Source organism: Pogona vitticeps, chromosome 1, assembly GCF_051106095.1.
Source record: "Pogona vitticeps strain Pit_001003342236 chromosome 1, PviZW2.1, whole genome shotgun sequence".
Lineage (NCBI taxonomy): Eukaryota > Metazoa > Chordata > Lepidosauria > Squamata > Agamidae > Pogona > Pogona vitticeps.
The window spans coordinates 36,757,230-36,773,613 of record NC_135783.1 but is presented as its reverse complement, the minus strand read 5'-3'; the positions used below and the strand labels follow the sequence as shown (position 1 = coordinate 36,773,613).

The window sequence follows — 16,384 nt, the reverse complement described above, 5'->3', positions numbered from 1 at the left end:
TGTCTATGTTAGCATATCCAACAAGGGTATCAAGTCAGCCTTTTCCCACCAATGCTAGTAGGAGCGACAGTATACTCCAGAACATTACAACACATTAGACAGTGTCACATACAGCACTGATGGTACCTGTCTGTCATGGGTTTGGAGGGAAAGTTCCATCCTATGGGGAGTGGAAGGCGGGACATCAGGGGGGAGGAGCTGTACTGTATATATATTTGGAGCTGGTGTGGAGAGTTAGGAGTTGGAGTCTGTGTGTCAGACTGGGTACAACTGTTAGTCAGTTAGTACATACCTGATAGGTTCAGGTTTCTATCTAGGTATCCAGAACTGATAGGTTCAGGGTCTGTCCGTTACCTTAAAGTGTTCTGTGGGAACCAATCTGTTGTATGTATATGATTGAGTCTACGCCACGTTACAGTATCCTATTTACCTGATCATTTTATTTACCCTGTTTGTTATTTCAATAAACCTTGTTCTTTTGTTTAGTAAAATCCATTCCTGGTCTGTGTGACTTCTTATAGGGAATGGTTGGTGGCAGCATAATTATAGGGTGGTATACTCCAGTAGGTCTGGGGTTGTCACAGACAGCTTATCTTATTTCACCATAGTTCCCTCTTGATTCTGTACACGGTGCTGATTATTGCTGAAAATTCCACAGAGAGGAAAGTTTAGAAGAAGATTTAAAGTGGTTCTTGGCTTGTGAGAAGATTTATCTCTCCTAAACCAGGGAAATTAACTTCTACACCAATTGCTTTCTTCTGCAGTGTGAGTGTGAGGAAATTAAACACAGCTGCTATGAAAAAACCAAGCATGAGAAAATGATGGACAATATAAAATCAAAACTCCATTTGAACTGACAGCTTTGCCTTGGGTGAAGAATTATATCCTGCATTCTTTTCATCATAACAATGACCATCTAATTCCCTAACTTACCACAGAAGAGAGAAATTAGTATCAGGTAAACAAGAAACTTTCCTTGAATGACAATTTTATGCTGATTTTTTTGTGGTGCAGAACTAGGTTTTTAAATCATTTGTCCATCTCATTTCCTAGGACAGAAATTATTTTCCATCAAGAACAAACAAGCCATAATGGCTGCTTATTGAAAAAGGATTGTTCTCTAGACAGTACCTTCCTTCTCTGCAGGTACAACTATATTTCACTCTTTGAATCAAATTGCAATAATTTTGTCTTCATTAAGATATCTTTGAAGAAGAGTGTTCAAGCAATAATGAACTTGATCATCACTTCATACTGGGGTGATGTATTCATATAAAAGCCATACTTAGCATTGTAGTTTTGTCATTTGGGCTTGAAATGACTTGGAAATGATTTAAACATTGGTTGAATTAATGTTATTACTCATAGGAAGCTTCCCACCACTGCTAGCCTGCTACAAGTGGCATTTATCAACATAAATCTGGTGTATAAGCTTGGATTTTAAATAGCCTAACTTTTAAAAGTTCACAGAAGTTACCTGTCTCCTCCTCTCTAAAGTAGGGAGCCAAGAGATAAAAGGAACAACAGGGAAGTTTGGCCTTGGAGTTCAGAACGAAGCAGGACAAAGGCTAATAGAGTTTTGTCAAGAGAATAAGCTGGTCATCACAAACACTCTTTTCCAACAACACAAGAGGCGACTCTATACATGGAAATCACCAGATGGGCAATATCGAAATCAGATTGATTATATTCTCTGCAGCCAAAGATGGAGAAGCTCTATACAGTCAGCAAAAACAAGACCTGGAGCTGACTGCGGTTCTGATCATCAGCTTCTCATAGCAAAATTCAAGCTTAAACTGAAGAGAGTAGGAAAAACCACTGGGCCACTCAGGTATAATCTAAACCAAATCCCTTATGAATACACAGTGGAAGTAAAGAACAGATTTAAGGAACTAGATTTGGTGGACAGAGTGCTTGAAGAACTTTGGATAGAGGCTCGTAACATTGTCCAGGAGGCAGCAACGAAAACCATCCCAAAGAAAAGGAAATGCAAGAAAGCAAAGTAGCTGTCCAACGAGGCCTTAGAAATAGCAGAGAGGAGAAGGGAAGCAAAATGCAAGGGAGATAGGGAAATTTACAGAAAATTGAATGCAGACTTCCAAAGAATAGCAAGGAGAGACAAGATGGCCTTCTTAAATGAACAATGCAAAGAAATAGAGTAAGATAACAGAAAAGGAAAGACCAGAGATCTGTTCAGGAAAATTGGAGATATTAGAGGAACATTTTGCGCAAAGATGAACATGATAAAAGACAAAAATGGGAGGGACCTAACAGAAGCAGAAGACGTCAAGAACAGGTGGCAAGAGGAATTATATCAGAAAGATTTGGATATCCCGGACAACCCAGACAATGTAGTTGCTGACCTTGAGCCAGACATCCTGGAGAGTGAAGTCAAATGGGCCTTAGAAAGCCTGGCTAACAACAAGGCCAGTGGAAGTGATGGCATTCCAGTTGAACTATTTAAAATCTTGAAAGATGATGCTGTTAAGGTGCTACATTCAATATGCCAGCAAGTTTGGAAAACTCAACAGTGGCCAGAGGATTGGAAAAGATCAGTCTACATCCCAATCCCAAAGAAAGGCAGTGCCAAAGAATGCTCCAACTACCGTACAATTGCACTCATTTCACACGCTAGCAAGGTTATGCTCAAAATCCTACAAGGTAGGCTTCAGCAGTATGTGGACCGAGAACTCCCAGAAGTACAAGCTGGATTCCGAAGAGGCAGAGGAACTTGAGACCAAATTGCTAACATGTGCTGGATTATGGAGAAAGCCAGAGAGTTCCAGAAAAATATCTACTTCTGCTTCATTGACTATGCGAAAGCCTTTGACTGTGTGGACCACAGCAAACTATGGCAAGTTCTTAAAGAAATGGGAGTGCCTGACCACTTTATCTGTCTCCTGAGAAACCTATATGTGGGACAGGAAGCAACAGTCAGAACTGGTCATGGAACAACTGAGTGGTTCAAAATTGGGAAAGGAGTACGGCAAGGCTGTATACTGTCCCCCAGCTTATTTAACTTATATGCAGAATACATCATGCGGAAGGCTGGACTGGAAGAAACCCAAGCCAGAATTAAGATTGCCGGAAGAAATATCAACAACCTCAGATATGCAGATGATACCACTCTGATGGCAGAAAGTGAGGAGGAATCAAAGAACCTTGTAATGAGAGTGAAAGAGGAGAGTGCAAAAAACGGTCTGAAACTCAACATCAAAAAAACTAAGATCATGGCCACTGGTCCCATCACTTCCTGGAAAATAGAAGGGGAAGATATGGAGGCAGTGTCAAATTTTATCTTCCTGGGCTCCATGATCACTGCAGATGGAGACAGCAGCCCTGAAATTAAAAGACGCCTTCTTCTTGGGAGGAAAGCGATGACAAATCTTGACAGCATCTTGAAAAGCAGAGACATCACCTTGCCAACAAAAGTCCGAATAGTCAAAGCTATGGTTTTTCCTGTCGTGATGTATGGAAGTGAGAGCTGGACCATAAAGAAAGCAGACCGCCGAAGAATTGATGCCTTTGAATTGTGGTGCTGGAGGAGGCTCTTGAGAATCCCCTGGACTGCAAGGAGAACAAACCTATCAGTTCTAAAGGAAATCAACCCTGAGTGCTCACTGGAAGGACAGATCCTGAAGCTGAGGCTCCAGTACTTTGGCCATCTCATGAGAAGAAAAGAGTCCTTGGAAAAAACCCTGATGTTAGGAAGGTGTGACGGCAAGAGGAGAAGGGGACGACCGAGGATGAGATGGCTGGACAGTGTCTGCGAAGCAACCAACATGAACCTGACACAACTCCGGGAGGCAGTAGAAGACAGGAGGGCCTGGCGTGCTCTGGTCCATGGGGTCACGAAGAGTCGGACACGACTAAACGACTAAATACACACCTCTCTCCCACAGATTCCTGCCCCTTAAAGAGAAAGCAAAGGCGAAAGGGAAAGTGCAGCAGGAGCCCCCCCCCCAACAATCAAAATGAAGGGATTCGTGAGGAAGCAAGTCCCTATCCTGGATCCTAAAAACAATTTATTCAGGGAAGTTCACAAGAGGACTGTTGGAGCTGGCAGGTGACAACATATTCATCGGTATTATCTTCTACTGGTCATAAATAAAAATTATTTATCAATGTCAAAATTTTTAAAAGAAGCTCAGCTTTGGGACTGTAACAACTTGAAAAACTGAAGTAGTTGTTCCAATTATTTGTGGTTTTCAAAAAATAAGAAAACCTAATCTTTTTCATTCAAGTTGTCTACTCAAAAGAAGCTCAATTCATCAAAAGCACATCTCCAATGAGAGACAACTCCAAATCCAATTCTTAATCAACAGTCATGCAACTTGAAACCATCTGAACACATGGAAATAATCAGTTGTCCTTATCATACAGGCAGTCAATCGGTAGCTTGTTGAAAGCTACAATATGTTTTCATGTAGGTCTCTGAGTCAATTCCTAGTTTCTCTAGTAGGGTTGGAAAAGGAATATGCATGTGTGAAACTCTGGGGAGCTAAATGAAAATAAGATACAGTAGAATTTATAAAATACTGTACTAATAGAAGCAGAAGTCCAACAAGATGTTCTTAAAGTGTTAAGAATTAGATTTGGGAGAGGAAATAAGTATGGAAGTGTGAAAGAATATATGGGATAAAAGAATATTAAAATGTATGTCTATAAGGATAAAGGATTTTTTAAAAAATTAGCCTGGAGATGGTTTTTGATTCCAGTGAAATTAAAGCATACAGATAATAATTTTTTATAAATAAATGAGAAATATGGAAGAAGCTCCTTGTATTCTGTAGTGGCCCAAACAATAATGTTTTTTAAAAAATAATAATAGTGATATATATGGAGGGCAGGACTGTGAGGGGCCATCAAAGCATGACAAAATTGTCTGCCCATACTCACTACAGGGCACAAGGGCACAAGTGTAGTATAGTATCTGTCAGCTAAAAGCTGTTACAAAAATAATATATTGTTGTATGGTCCCTAGGTGTCTAGAATATCTGGGTATCAAGAATGCTTCTAGCTGTACAGCATTTTGGTTGAGAACCTGGCTTTCAGAGAGTTACTATGAACAAACTACTGAGGAATCAAGGGAAATACTTTCCCCTACACCTGCAGCCTATCTTCATTTGATCACTTACTTACTTTAATGTGCACAAATGCACATCCAAATGTCCTCTGAAACTGTCAGTGCTTTTTATTTTCAGACACAAAACAGGCAGTTCCCAGAGAACATTTGTGTACTTAAATTCAGAGCTGGAAAAAAAGGCATTGTGAAAGATATAAAAACTGACTGGTAGTAATATAAAATTTTACTTTACCACTGACTGGTGGTAAAGTAAAATGGACAGTCTGTATTATTCTAGAACCCAGAATCCTGAACAGAGATAACCATTTCTCTCTTTCTTAACCTCTGAAAAAAAGTTTTTGCAATAATTATCATCTTAGAACTGCAGAGTTAGAAGGGATCCTGTGGATCATTGACTCCAGCCCTTGTCAGGGAGACACAGTGAGGAATCGACCTCCAAACCTCTGGCTACATGGTCTGATGCCTAAGCCACCGAGCTATCCAGCTATGAGAAAAAAAATCTTTTGAGGCTGTGAGGACCTTTCTGTAGATCAGTCTTGTTTGTTTGATTGATTGATTGATTGATTGATTGATTGATTGATTGATTTTTTTTACCCTGCCTGCCTCCCTGAAAAGGACCCAAGGTGGCTTAAAACATTTAAATACAATATTTAAGGTTTAAAACAATGAGTAGACAATGATGGTTAATCTCATTAAAAGACAACATTTAAAGCTAAGAACAATGTGTAGAAAAGAGGGACCTTACATCATTAAAAGGCACTATTAAAGCTAGGAACAATATGTGTACAAATATTAAAAAGAAAAAAAGTCACACAGAAATAGAAAACCCAAAAATGGAAAACACAATAGCAATATCTCTAAAAAGCACACAAAGGTAGTTAGTTACTGAGAGGAGGCTTGCCTGAAGAGAAAGGTCTTTGCCTGCCTGCAAAAGGAGAGTCTGGGAGAGTCTTCCAAGTCTGGGAGCAGTGACAGAGAAGGCCCTCTTTCATGTCCCTACCAGATGCACTTGGGAGGTTGGTGGGATCAAAAGAAAGGATCCTCCTGATGATCATAACACCCGAGCCAGCTCATAAAAGGAGATGTGGTCCTTCAGATAGCTTGGATCCAGGCCATTTAGGGCTTTATAGATTAAAACCTGAAGCTGAAGTTCCTGAAGCTGAGGCTCCAATACTTTGGCCATCTCATGAGAAGAGAAGATTCCCTGGAAAAGACTGTGATGTTGGGGAAGTGTGAAGGCAAGAGGAGAAGGGGAGGACAGAGGACGAGATGGTTGGAAAGTGTCATCGAAGCTACCAGCAAGAATTTGACCCAACTCCGGGAGGCAGTGGAAAACAGCAGGACCTGGTGTGCTCTGGTCCATGGGGTCACGAAGAGTCAGACACGAGTTAACAATTAAACGTTAAAGGTTAAAACCAGCATTTGAATTGTGCCCAGAAACTGAAGTCTTGTGAAATTGTCAGTGCTGTGAGAAAAGCACGGATTAAAAACAAACAAACAAAAACAAAAAAATAATCCTCAAAAAAGCAAAACCCACAAACCACCCAGTGTCTTTTTAGGTGCCATGTTTCTTCATCTGAGTTTTTCTTCAGTTTCTTTTTTGTATTTTTTTCCTAATGTCTCTCACTTAACATATGAGCTCCTTTTGTAGAAGCTCATACTGTCTTCTGTTCGCTATTAATGCTGTCAAATTATCCCAAGTTCTGAGGAATTTCCTCCCACTGTTTGTAGGCTTTTAAATGTCACTGAATGTGATATCAATCTTGAAGCATGTGTGCACACATACAAGGAAAATAAACAGGTTTGTCATAGTAATACATGCTATGTATGCACATTTCGTTCATAAAGCACTATGCTGTCTCCGCCTGCTTGGAAAAAAACAACCTGTGGGTGTTCCTGGTTATTTCATAAGCAATTTGTACAATGACACCTTTGATTAAAGAATACCCAAAAGGAAGGTAGCCATTTTGACAATGCCACAAGAACTTAAAACACAAATTAAAGTTAGCAAAGCTAACTCATCATTTATTTACTGTTTCTGTCTCACTTTGCATACCTGGATAACCGTTTCTGAGTACTAGAGGGCATGCAAAGGAAAAGGGAAAACCTAATTAATGTTTAAAAAGCAATGAGGTGGAGAGAGGGAGAAACCTGTGAACGTAAGTAAGCTTTAATCAGAGCATGAAAAGAAACAGAAGTAGCTGGAGAGCCAGAACAGGAGAAGGGGGACATATCCAGAGATCTGTTTTTATATCTGGATCACAGGCATACTTTGATTTATTTTTCACCTTTTTCCTATAGAGCCTTTGTTAAGCTGCATGTTTTCTAGATCACAGATCTAAGATCTTATGGAAGTCTGAGGCTAAAAAAAGTTTTGAAGAGGACTGTGGTTGTTTACTAATTTGTGCCATTTTCTATATTTTTTGTGTGTTTCTATATTTTTTGAGCAACTCTGTGCTCTTCCATTCCAAGTCTCCTACAGAGGTCTGTGGTCTTGCACAAGGCAACTGACAGATCTGTGTGTGGGTCAAGACAGCCATTTGTTTTCAGTGGGATAGAGAATCTGCAAAATGATGCTTTTGTCTCCTCTGTATCATGCAGAATATAAACTCTTTGTTGCCTTCCTGGCAAACGTGACTGCATGAGCCATGGCATCACACCTGGCCCAATTTGTTGACTTTCTCTTGGACTCCAAGTTGTAAACCATCATTGCCTGGAGAACTCAAAAGTTTGCTTTATATCAGGAGTCAGGAAACTTTTTTACCTTTTACCCCCTCCCCCCAAAAATTATATAAGCCAACATTACCCCCTTGATTTGAAAGGAAGGAATGATACAGTATTTGATGAAGCCACTGTGACAAACCCAGACCTACTGGGATCTGCCACACGTTAACTAAGCTGCCACCAACCATTCCCTGTAAGAAGTCACACAGACCAGGGATGGATTTTCAAACAATAAAAAGAATAAGGTTTATTTAAATACACACAGGGAAAAATAAAACGATCAGGTGAATAAGATAAAGTAACGTGGCTTATTCTCACTCATACATACACACAGTTTGGTTCACACAGAACCCTTAACTTGAAGCACAGACCCTGAACCTATCAGTTCTGGCTAACCAACAGACACCTGAACCTATCAGGTTGGTACTCTGACACACAGTAGTACCCTGTCTGACACACAGACTCCCACACCAGCTTCTTCTTCCCAGCTGCTGCTTCGTCACATCCCAGCGTCTCCCTTCACCACACACGCATCACATATATATACAGTACAGCCCCTCCTCCTGATGTCCCGCCTTCCACTCTCCATAGGATGGAACTTTCCCTCCAAACCCATGACAGACAGGTAACATCAGTGCTGTATGTAACACCTCCCCTCTTTATGAGTTGTTTTGTAGGGGGAAAGCTAAGGTGCTTTTTCCCAAAAAACAACCTGGATAAAACACACAACAACAGTTATACATACCATATCATACTTACTTATACTTACATTCTAAGTTAACCATATCAATTAAGCATTTAAACATTTACCATATACATTACATCAATTTACCTTTATTCATACAAACCAAGTTCAAAAAACAGGTACATTTAACTTTTTGTTCACCAAAATATATACATAGTCCATGTTCTTTCGCCGTCTTCAATCTTCAGGTCTTCTTGACAAGGCGTCAGCAACACAGTTCACTGACCCTCTGACCACCTTCACTTCAAAGTCATAGTCCTGTAGGTTTAAAGCCCACCTCATAAGTTTGCTATTGTGGGTTTTCATTGTCTTTAACCATTGCAGTGGTGAATGGTCAGTGCACAGAACAAAATGTCTTCCCCAGATGTAAGGCTTGGCCTTCTGGATCGCGTAGACTATGGCCAAACACTCCTTCTCCACGGTTGCCAAATGTCTCTCACCTTTTTGAAGTTTCCTACTCAGGTAGGACACTGGATGCTGGTCACCATTCTCATCCTCCTGGCAAAGAACCGCTCCTACCCCGCTGTTAGACGCATCGGTGTAGATGATGAACTCCTGGTCGAAGTCTGGAGCCCACAGCACTGGATACTGGACGAGCGCCTCCTTCAACCTCTGGAACGCCGCCTCACAGTCGCTGGTCCACGGGATGCAGTCATCAGTCTTCTTCCTCGTCAGATCGGTCAGCGGAGCCGCAATCTCGCTAAACCTCGGGATGAACTTTCTGTAGTAGCCCACCAACCCAAGAAATGATTTGACCTTTTTCTTGGTGTTGGGTCTGGGCCAATCACGAACTGCTTCTATTTTGGCCTCTAGGGGTTTTATCACTCCTCCCCCTACCATGTGACCCAAGTATTTTATTTCTGGGCTACCCAGCTGACACTTGCTGGCCTTTACTGTTAGCCCTGCTGCACTTAACCTCTGCAGCACTAACTCCAGGTGTATCAGGTGATCTTCCCAGGTATTACTGAAGATCCCTATGTCGTCAATGTAGGCCACTGTAAAGTCACTGAGCCCTGCCAAGGTCTGGTCCATCAGCCTTTGGAATGTGGCTGGTGCATTTCTGAGACCAAAGCTCAGGACTCGAAACTCATAGAGACCAAAAGGGCTGCAAAAGGCAGTCTTTTCTTGATCCCTGGGATCAATTCTTAATTGCCAATATCCCTTTACCAGGTCCAATGATGAGATGAACCGACAACCCCCTATGGTTTCAATCAGGTTGTCTAGCCTGGGCATTGGGTAGGCATCAGGAGTGGTTACACGGTTTAATTTCCTGTAGTCGACACAAAACCTAATGCTCCCATCAGGCTTGTCCACAAGGACTATCGGAGAGGACCAAGGACTAGAAGAGGGGACGATTATGTTCTCCCTAAGCATCTCGTCCAGCTCCTTCCGCACCTTGTCCCTATAGGGTCCCGTTACTCGGTATGGGGATACTGCCTGCGGGGGTGCATCCCCTGTGTGGATCCGATGCATCACTCCCTTCACTATCCCCGGCTTGTTGGAAAACACCTGTTGATATTTACTAAGCAGCATTTTTAGTTCTTGCTGCTGGTCTTGGGTGAGTGCAGGACTGATCTTTACCTCCTCTGGGTTGTATTTTACTTCCCCTCTACCCTCCCAGAAGGGTAATTCAGCTTCCTCACTCTCAGCTGCTTTTATCGCGAATAAAACCCTCTGTTCCCCTCGGTAGTAGGGTTTTAGGGCATTCACATGAACCACCCTCCTTGCTTGGTTCTCCTCCTGCTCTATAAGGTAGTTCAGGTCTGACATCTTGGAAATGACCCTATATGGTCCTGCCCATTTGAGCTGCAGTTTATTCTCTCTGCAGGGCCTAAGCCAAAGCACTTCCTCCCCTGGGTCAAAGTGCCTCTCTCTAGCTTTGTGGTCATACCATGTTTTCTGTCTGACCTTCTGAGCTTGCAGGTTTTCTGCTGTCAGCTCTAGATTTCTCTTTAGGTCATTCATCAAGGTGTCTATGTATGTCACAACGTCTTGTGGGTCATCCTGGGTGATCTGCTCCCAATTTTGTTTGATCAAATCAAGGGGCCCTTTCACCCTTCTCCCAAATAAAAGTTCAAATGGACTGAACCCGGTACTGGCTTGTGGCACTGATCGATAAGCAAACAAAAGGGATTGCAGCTTCTGGTCCCAATTGTTTGGATTCTCTGCCAAGTAAGCCCTAATCATGCGCATTAGAGTCCCATTGAACTTCTCAGTTAACCCATTACTTTCAGGATGATAGGCAGTGGTTTCCTTGTGCTTAATTCCACAGATTTGCCATAAGCGTTTCATGAGCTTTGATGTGAACGATGCGCCCAAATCTGTGATTATTTCTGAGGCAAATCCCATCCTGGACATATACCCCACCAAGGCATCTGCCACTGTGTTAGTTTCAATGTTGGTCAAGGGTATGGCTTCAGGGTACCTTGTGGCATGGTCCACAATGGTGAGAATGAACCTGTTCCCCCTCTTTGTGGCCTTGGGCAAAGGTCCCACAATATCCACCCCTATGCATTTGAACGGAGTGTCAATCACAGGCAAAGGGCACAACTTTGCTTTGGTCCTGTCGCGGCTATTCCCCTGCCTTTGACACACATCACATTGTTTACAGAACTCCCTGATCTGCTTCCCTATGTCAGGCCAGTAGAAATTCTGTGTGATTCTCTGCTGTGTTTTGTTCACCCCTAAGTGTGCAGCAAACATGTCAGAGTGCCCCCTTTGTAAGATCATGGGGCGATACTTTTCAGGTACCACCAGCTGACTTCTGATCCCATCTCCCCCTTTTGAGATATTCCTCAGGGTCTCTCTATATAAAATCCCCTTTTTCTCCAGAAATCTCACTGGGGTTTCAGGTGTTAGCTGGGCGTCAGTCACCTGTTCAAAACACTTTTGGAGAGTGGCGTCTGCCTTTTGCTCTTGTCCAAATCTGCTGTCTGTGGTTAAGGTTTCCACCACAGCTTCTGAACTCCCCCCACCTGCTTCCGTCTCTGGCTCATCATTACCCCCCTGAACTGTCCCCGTGGTGGCTTGTGAGCGTGTAATCACTAGCACCCGTTTCACATGTTCAGCCAGGTCATTTCCCACGAGCACGGCTGCTGGCAGAGTCGATGAAATTGCTAGCCGCCAAACTCCCCTCCAGCCTTGAAAGTTGACAGGTACCTCCGCGACTGGCAGTGAGATTATCTGCCCCTCAATCCCTGCCACCTTCATGCTCTCATTTGGGATTACATACTCCCTAGGAATAATATCTGGATGGCACAGGGTCACCTGGGAACAAGTGTCCCGCAGCCCCCTATACTGACGGTCAAGTATTCCTACGTCCACCCCTGCTGTCTCAAACAACTGGGAATCTGTTCTCACCAACAGGCAGCGCCTGACCTCTACAAGAGGACCATTTTCCTCAGCCTGATCAGCAGATGTAGCTGTTCCAGATTGAGTCGCCATGGCAACAGGCTCCCTCAGTGACAATGAGCCTTGCTCTTTCTGGACACAGAACACAGCTTTTGGCTTGGTTCCACTAGAATCCTGAGGCACAATTCCTTTTAGCTGCTTTAATTTCTCACACTCTGAGATTAGATGGCCCTTTCCCTGACAGAAATAGCATTTTCTGGCGTATTTTGAGTCTTTCTCATCTTGTTTTGGTTTTCCCTCCAAAATCTGAGGTCTTGGTTTCATGTCTGAGGGCTTCCCTTCACCATGGGCCCCTCCCCCTTGCTGGCTTTTCCCTGGTCCCTGAGAGTACTTGCTGTAGGTTTCTTTGGGTTTTCCTACAGATTTCTCCTCACCTAAGGGCTTTCTTATCTGGTGAATAAAATCTGCAATCTCGGCGGCTTCTGCCACAGATTTTGGTTTCCTTTCCCTCACCTGGAATTTCAATTCCCCATGCAGGACTGAATAGAACTGTTCCAGCGCTATTAAATCTTTAAGCTGCTGAAAGGTCTCTGTCCCCTCCTGAGATAGCCATTTCTCAAGCAGCCTCACCAATTGGGCCCCCACTTGGGTAAAAGTCTGTTCTGGCTTTTTGGTGATTGACCTAAATCTTTGCCTCAGCTGTTCCGCATTTATCCCATGTCTTGCAAACACCAGTTTTTTAAACTCTGCAAAATCTTTCATCAGTTCCTCAGGCATCTCGGCATAAACCTCAGCCAGGCTACCACTGATTAAAGATCGCATGATGGTCATCTTCTCAGTTTCCCTCACTGAGAAGTCCACAAACGCTCTTTCCACTAAGGAAAAGAACACCTCAGGACAATCTCCCTTGTGGTACACAGGGAATTTCTTCAGGTCAGCTTTAGACAATTGGCCTCCCTCAGAATCCCTATTGTTATTATTGTTCTGGTTCATCAGTTCCAGTTTTCTTAATTCAAACGCCATTCTTTCTTTTTCCAGATCAAATTGTCTTTGCCTTTCCCTTTCCTGCATTCTTTCTCTCTCTAATCTTTCCTCCATTTCCCTCACCCTCAGTTCATGCTGTTGGGCCAGGAGTATTTTCCTGAGTTCTGGGTTCTGTTCTCCCGTGCTGTCACCCTGCACTGAGCCAAATTCATCCTCAGAACCTTGGTCAATCTGGGGGTCTTTCACTTCACCCATTTCTGCCATCTGGCTTCGAGTCAAGGGCATAATCCCCCCTCAGAACAGGCTGCTTCAAAAAGTCAAGCCTCAAAATAAAACGACCACTTTTTTTTTTCTTTTCTTTTGCCTCAGAACCAGCTTTCTATAGATTGCTGCTGTTCCTTCAGCACTAACTTGCAACTGTAGCAAGTTAGAGTCTACTCCCCTCTGCTGGGCCTCTCAGCAGGCAGGCTAGATCACTGCTACTACACAGTTTTGCCTCAGCTTTTTCCCGCCAAAACAGGCTGCCTCAGAGCACTCTAATCTAGTCTCCCCAGTTGGCACGTTCTTCCACTAGCGCACCTCCCCGTGAGGTACACCTAGAAGATTACCTACGCGCCTCAGATTGTCCCTGACTAGACCCCCCTTGCTCTGGGCACACTTGCCAAGGCTTTGCTGGACCACTGGACAACTGGACCAGTCGTATCCCACACGCTGGACACCAATCAATGTGACAAACCCAGACCTACTGGGATCTGCCACACGTTAACTAAGCTGCCACCAACCATTCCCTGTAAGAAGTCACACAGACCAGGGATGGATTTTCAAACAATAAAAAGAATAAGGTTTATTTAAATACACACAGGGAAAAATAAAACGATCAGGTGAATAAGATAAAGTAACGTGGCTTATTCTCACTCATACATACACACAGTTTGGTTCACACAGAACCCTTAACTTGAAGCACAGACCCTGAACCTATCAGTTCTGGCTAACCAACAGACACCTGAACCTATCAGGTTGGTACTCTGACACACAGTAGTACCCTGTCTGACACACAGACTCCCACACCAGCTTCTTCTTCCCAGCTGCTGCTTCGTCACATCCCAGCGTCTCCCTTCACCACACACGCATCACATATATATACAGTACAGCCCCTCCTCCTGATGTCCCGCCTTCCACTCTCCATAGGATGGAACTTTCCCTCCAAACCCATGACAGACAGGTAACATCAGTGCTGTATGTAACAGCCACCATCCCCCCCCTTAATTCAAGCCTTGCCTCTTCTTTTCATAGTTTTGAGTCAGTCTGTCTCTCTGGCGCTCTCTCTCTCTCTCTCACACACACACACACAGACACAAACACAAAAACAAACACAAACATACATCCACCCACCCACCCTCCCTCCATCCTTTTTTCTTCCTTAATTCAAGCCTTACCTGTTCTTTTCATAGTTTTGAGTCTCTCTCTCTCTCTCTCTCTCACACACACACACACACACACACACATACAGAAATCCCTCCACCCTTTTTTCCTGCCTTAATTTAAGCCTTGCCTGTTCCTTTTTTCATAGTTTTGAGTCAGTCTCTCTCACACACAGACACACACGTCCAACCATCCACCCTCCATCCATCCATTTTCTCCATACATTTTCTCCATACATTTAAATAAGCTTGATGAAGCCCTTGGTCTCTCGTACCTTCCTTCCCCTTGTTAACTTGATCCTTTCCCGCCTCCTGCTTGCTTGCAGTCATTTCCAGAGGAAGCAGTCATTCACAAGCCGCCACCCCCCATTGATTGATTCCCCGGGGCTATTCCACAGCTGTAACCAATCAAGCATGCTTATCTCTGATCTCTGAAAGAACAGAGGATTTACAAGTGCGCTGCTGCAACCAAGGAAGTAACAGGGAGAGGTGGCTTACAATTTGAGGTTTGGCTGCAGGGGATGGGGGTGGGAGAGAGAGGGGTAGTGCTTTGCTCATTACCCCCAGGATTTTCACTTTTACCCCATTTGGGGTAAAGTTCCCCATATGCTATCTTGCATGGACTGGGATGGATTAGAACCAAGTCACATGGTCTCCTCTTGGGCATTTTAATTGTCTTCTGCATAACTGGACTTTACACACCAAACATAGCAAAGCTACTTCTGGAAAATTAGTTTATCACTCATTGTACTGAACAGAATGACTTTATGTCTCCCTAGAAATAGATGAGAAGTATCAATTCCAATTTTGACTTTTAAAGCAATTTGCTACATATGGTGTGTGTGTGTGTGTGTGTGTGTGTGTCTGTGTCTGTGTCTGTGTCTGTGTCTGTGTCTGTGTCTGTGTCTGTGTGTGTTTTCTTGGACAATTTCACTTCTGCAGTATATTATATCAGGTAGCTTTTTTCCTCTCTCAAATTGCACTTGATTTTCATTCTTTTCAAATAATCTCCTCCTGAAGCTGCTTCTATCTTGCATTATGTTAAGCCAACATCAATCTCATACTGATTTGATTTTTTTTCTTTGCCATCTGTATTAAGCTTGCTACTGAAGTTCAGGATCTTCTGAAGGATCAGAAGAACCAAAATCAAGAAGAATCAACTTTCTTCATAAATATGTCCTCTGTTACCTCAAATCAAAGGATTTGTACATGTTACAGAGCTTTGATTGTTCTTATTGGCATCCATCATAACCAATGATGTATGGAAGAATAAAATCTGTTCAATTCTGCGCACTTTTGCATAAGCAGAATTGGTATATGACTGGTTCTTAACAGAGGCCTTTAAAACAGGACAGAAACCATGCTGCTTGTTAATATGGACAATTTATTAATTAGTAATATGGGGGGAAAGGAGCAAAGGGCTTAACAGAAATATGCTCTATTCAAAGTATAAATGGCATGGATTTGGAAGGAGAGAAGAATTTCTTTGATTCCAGAGTTGGAAATTTTGCTGCCTAATGGATTCTCCACTCCCTATTCTGAATTCAGAACTGAATGGAATTGACAGTGGTATCCACTTCAACACTTGCAAGGGGACAATGTCCTTCCTTATACCTGATGGTCACACTTTGCTAAAAAGACAGCTTTGCCTTCCTGCAGAATCACTTTCAGTTCAGAACTGGGGACTGTTGCCCTCTTGGATTGCTGCCTGAGGACACCATGTCAATCCTGAAATGACAAACATTACATTTTAGGCTAGGAAATTCCCAATGGGCTATGCCTGGCAGGTTGAAGAATTGCAGGGCAAAAAGTAACTTTTTAAATTTCTCTCTTAGATTAGTGTGAACTCAATTTAGCTCTTTTCCTCCAGCCATCTGTTAATAATGTATATTAATGGGGGTAGGAGGACCATAGGAAATGGTGGTTCATCTGTCCAGGTGTATAGCATTTAGTTCTGCTCTGCCTTACAATCGATCCATGACTGATCTACACCAAGTAGCCATGATTTGAATTAATGAGCTGAGGTGCAGCAATCTCTAAGTGAATAATTGCTCACTTGCCTGCCTCTTTACA

At 43.0% G+C, this 16,384-nt stretch overlaps 1 long non-coding RNA gene across 1 annotated transcript; it reads left to right on the top strand.

Annotated features, from left to right (window-relative positions):
• Positions 1–843: 843 nt before the first annotated feature.
• LOC140706848 (uncharacterized) lies at positions 844–3,975 on the top strand. The gene is made up of 3 exons (XR_012086744.2): positions 844–958; positions 1,054–1,146; positions 3,903–3,975. It is a non-coding gene; the product is annotated as an uncharacterized LOC140706848 (long non-coding RNA).
• Positions 3,976–16,384: the final 12,409 nt, after the last annotated feature.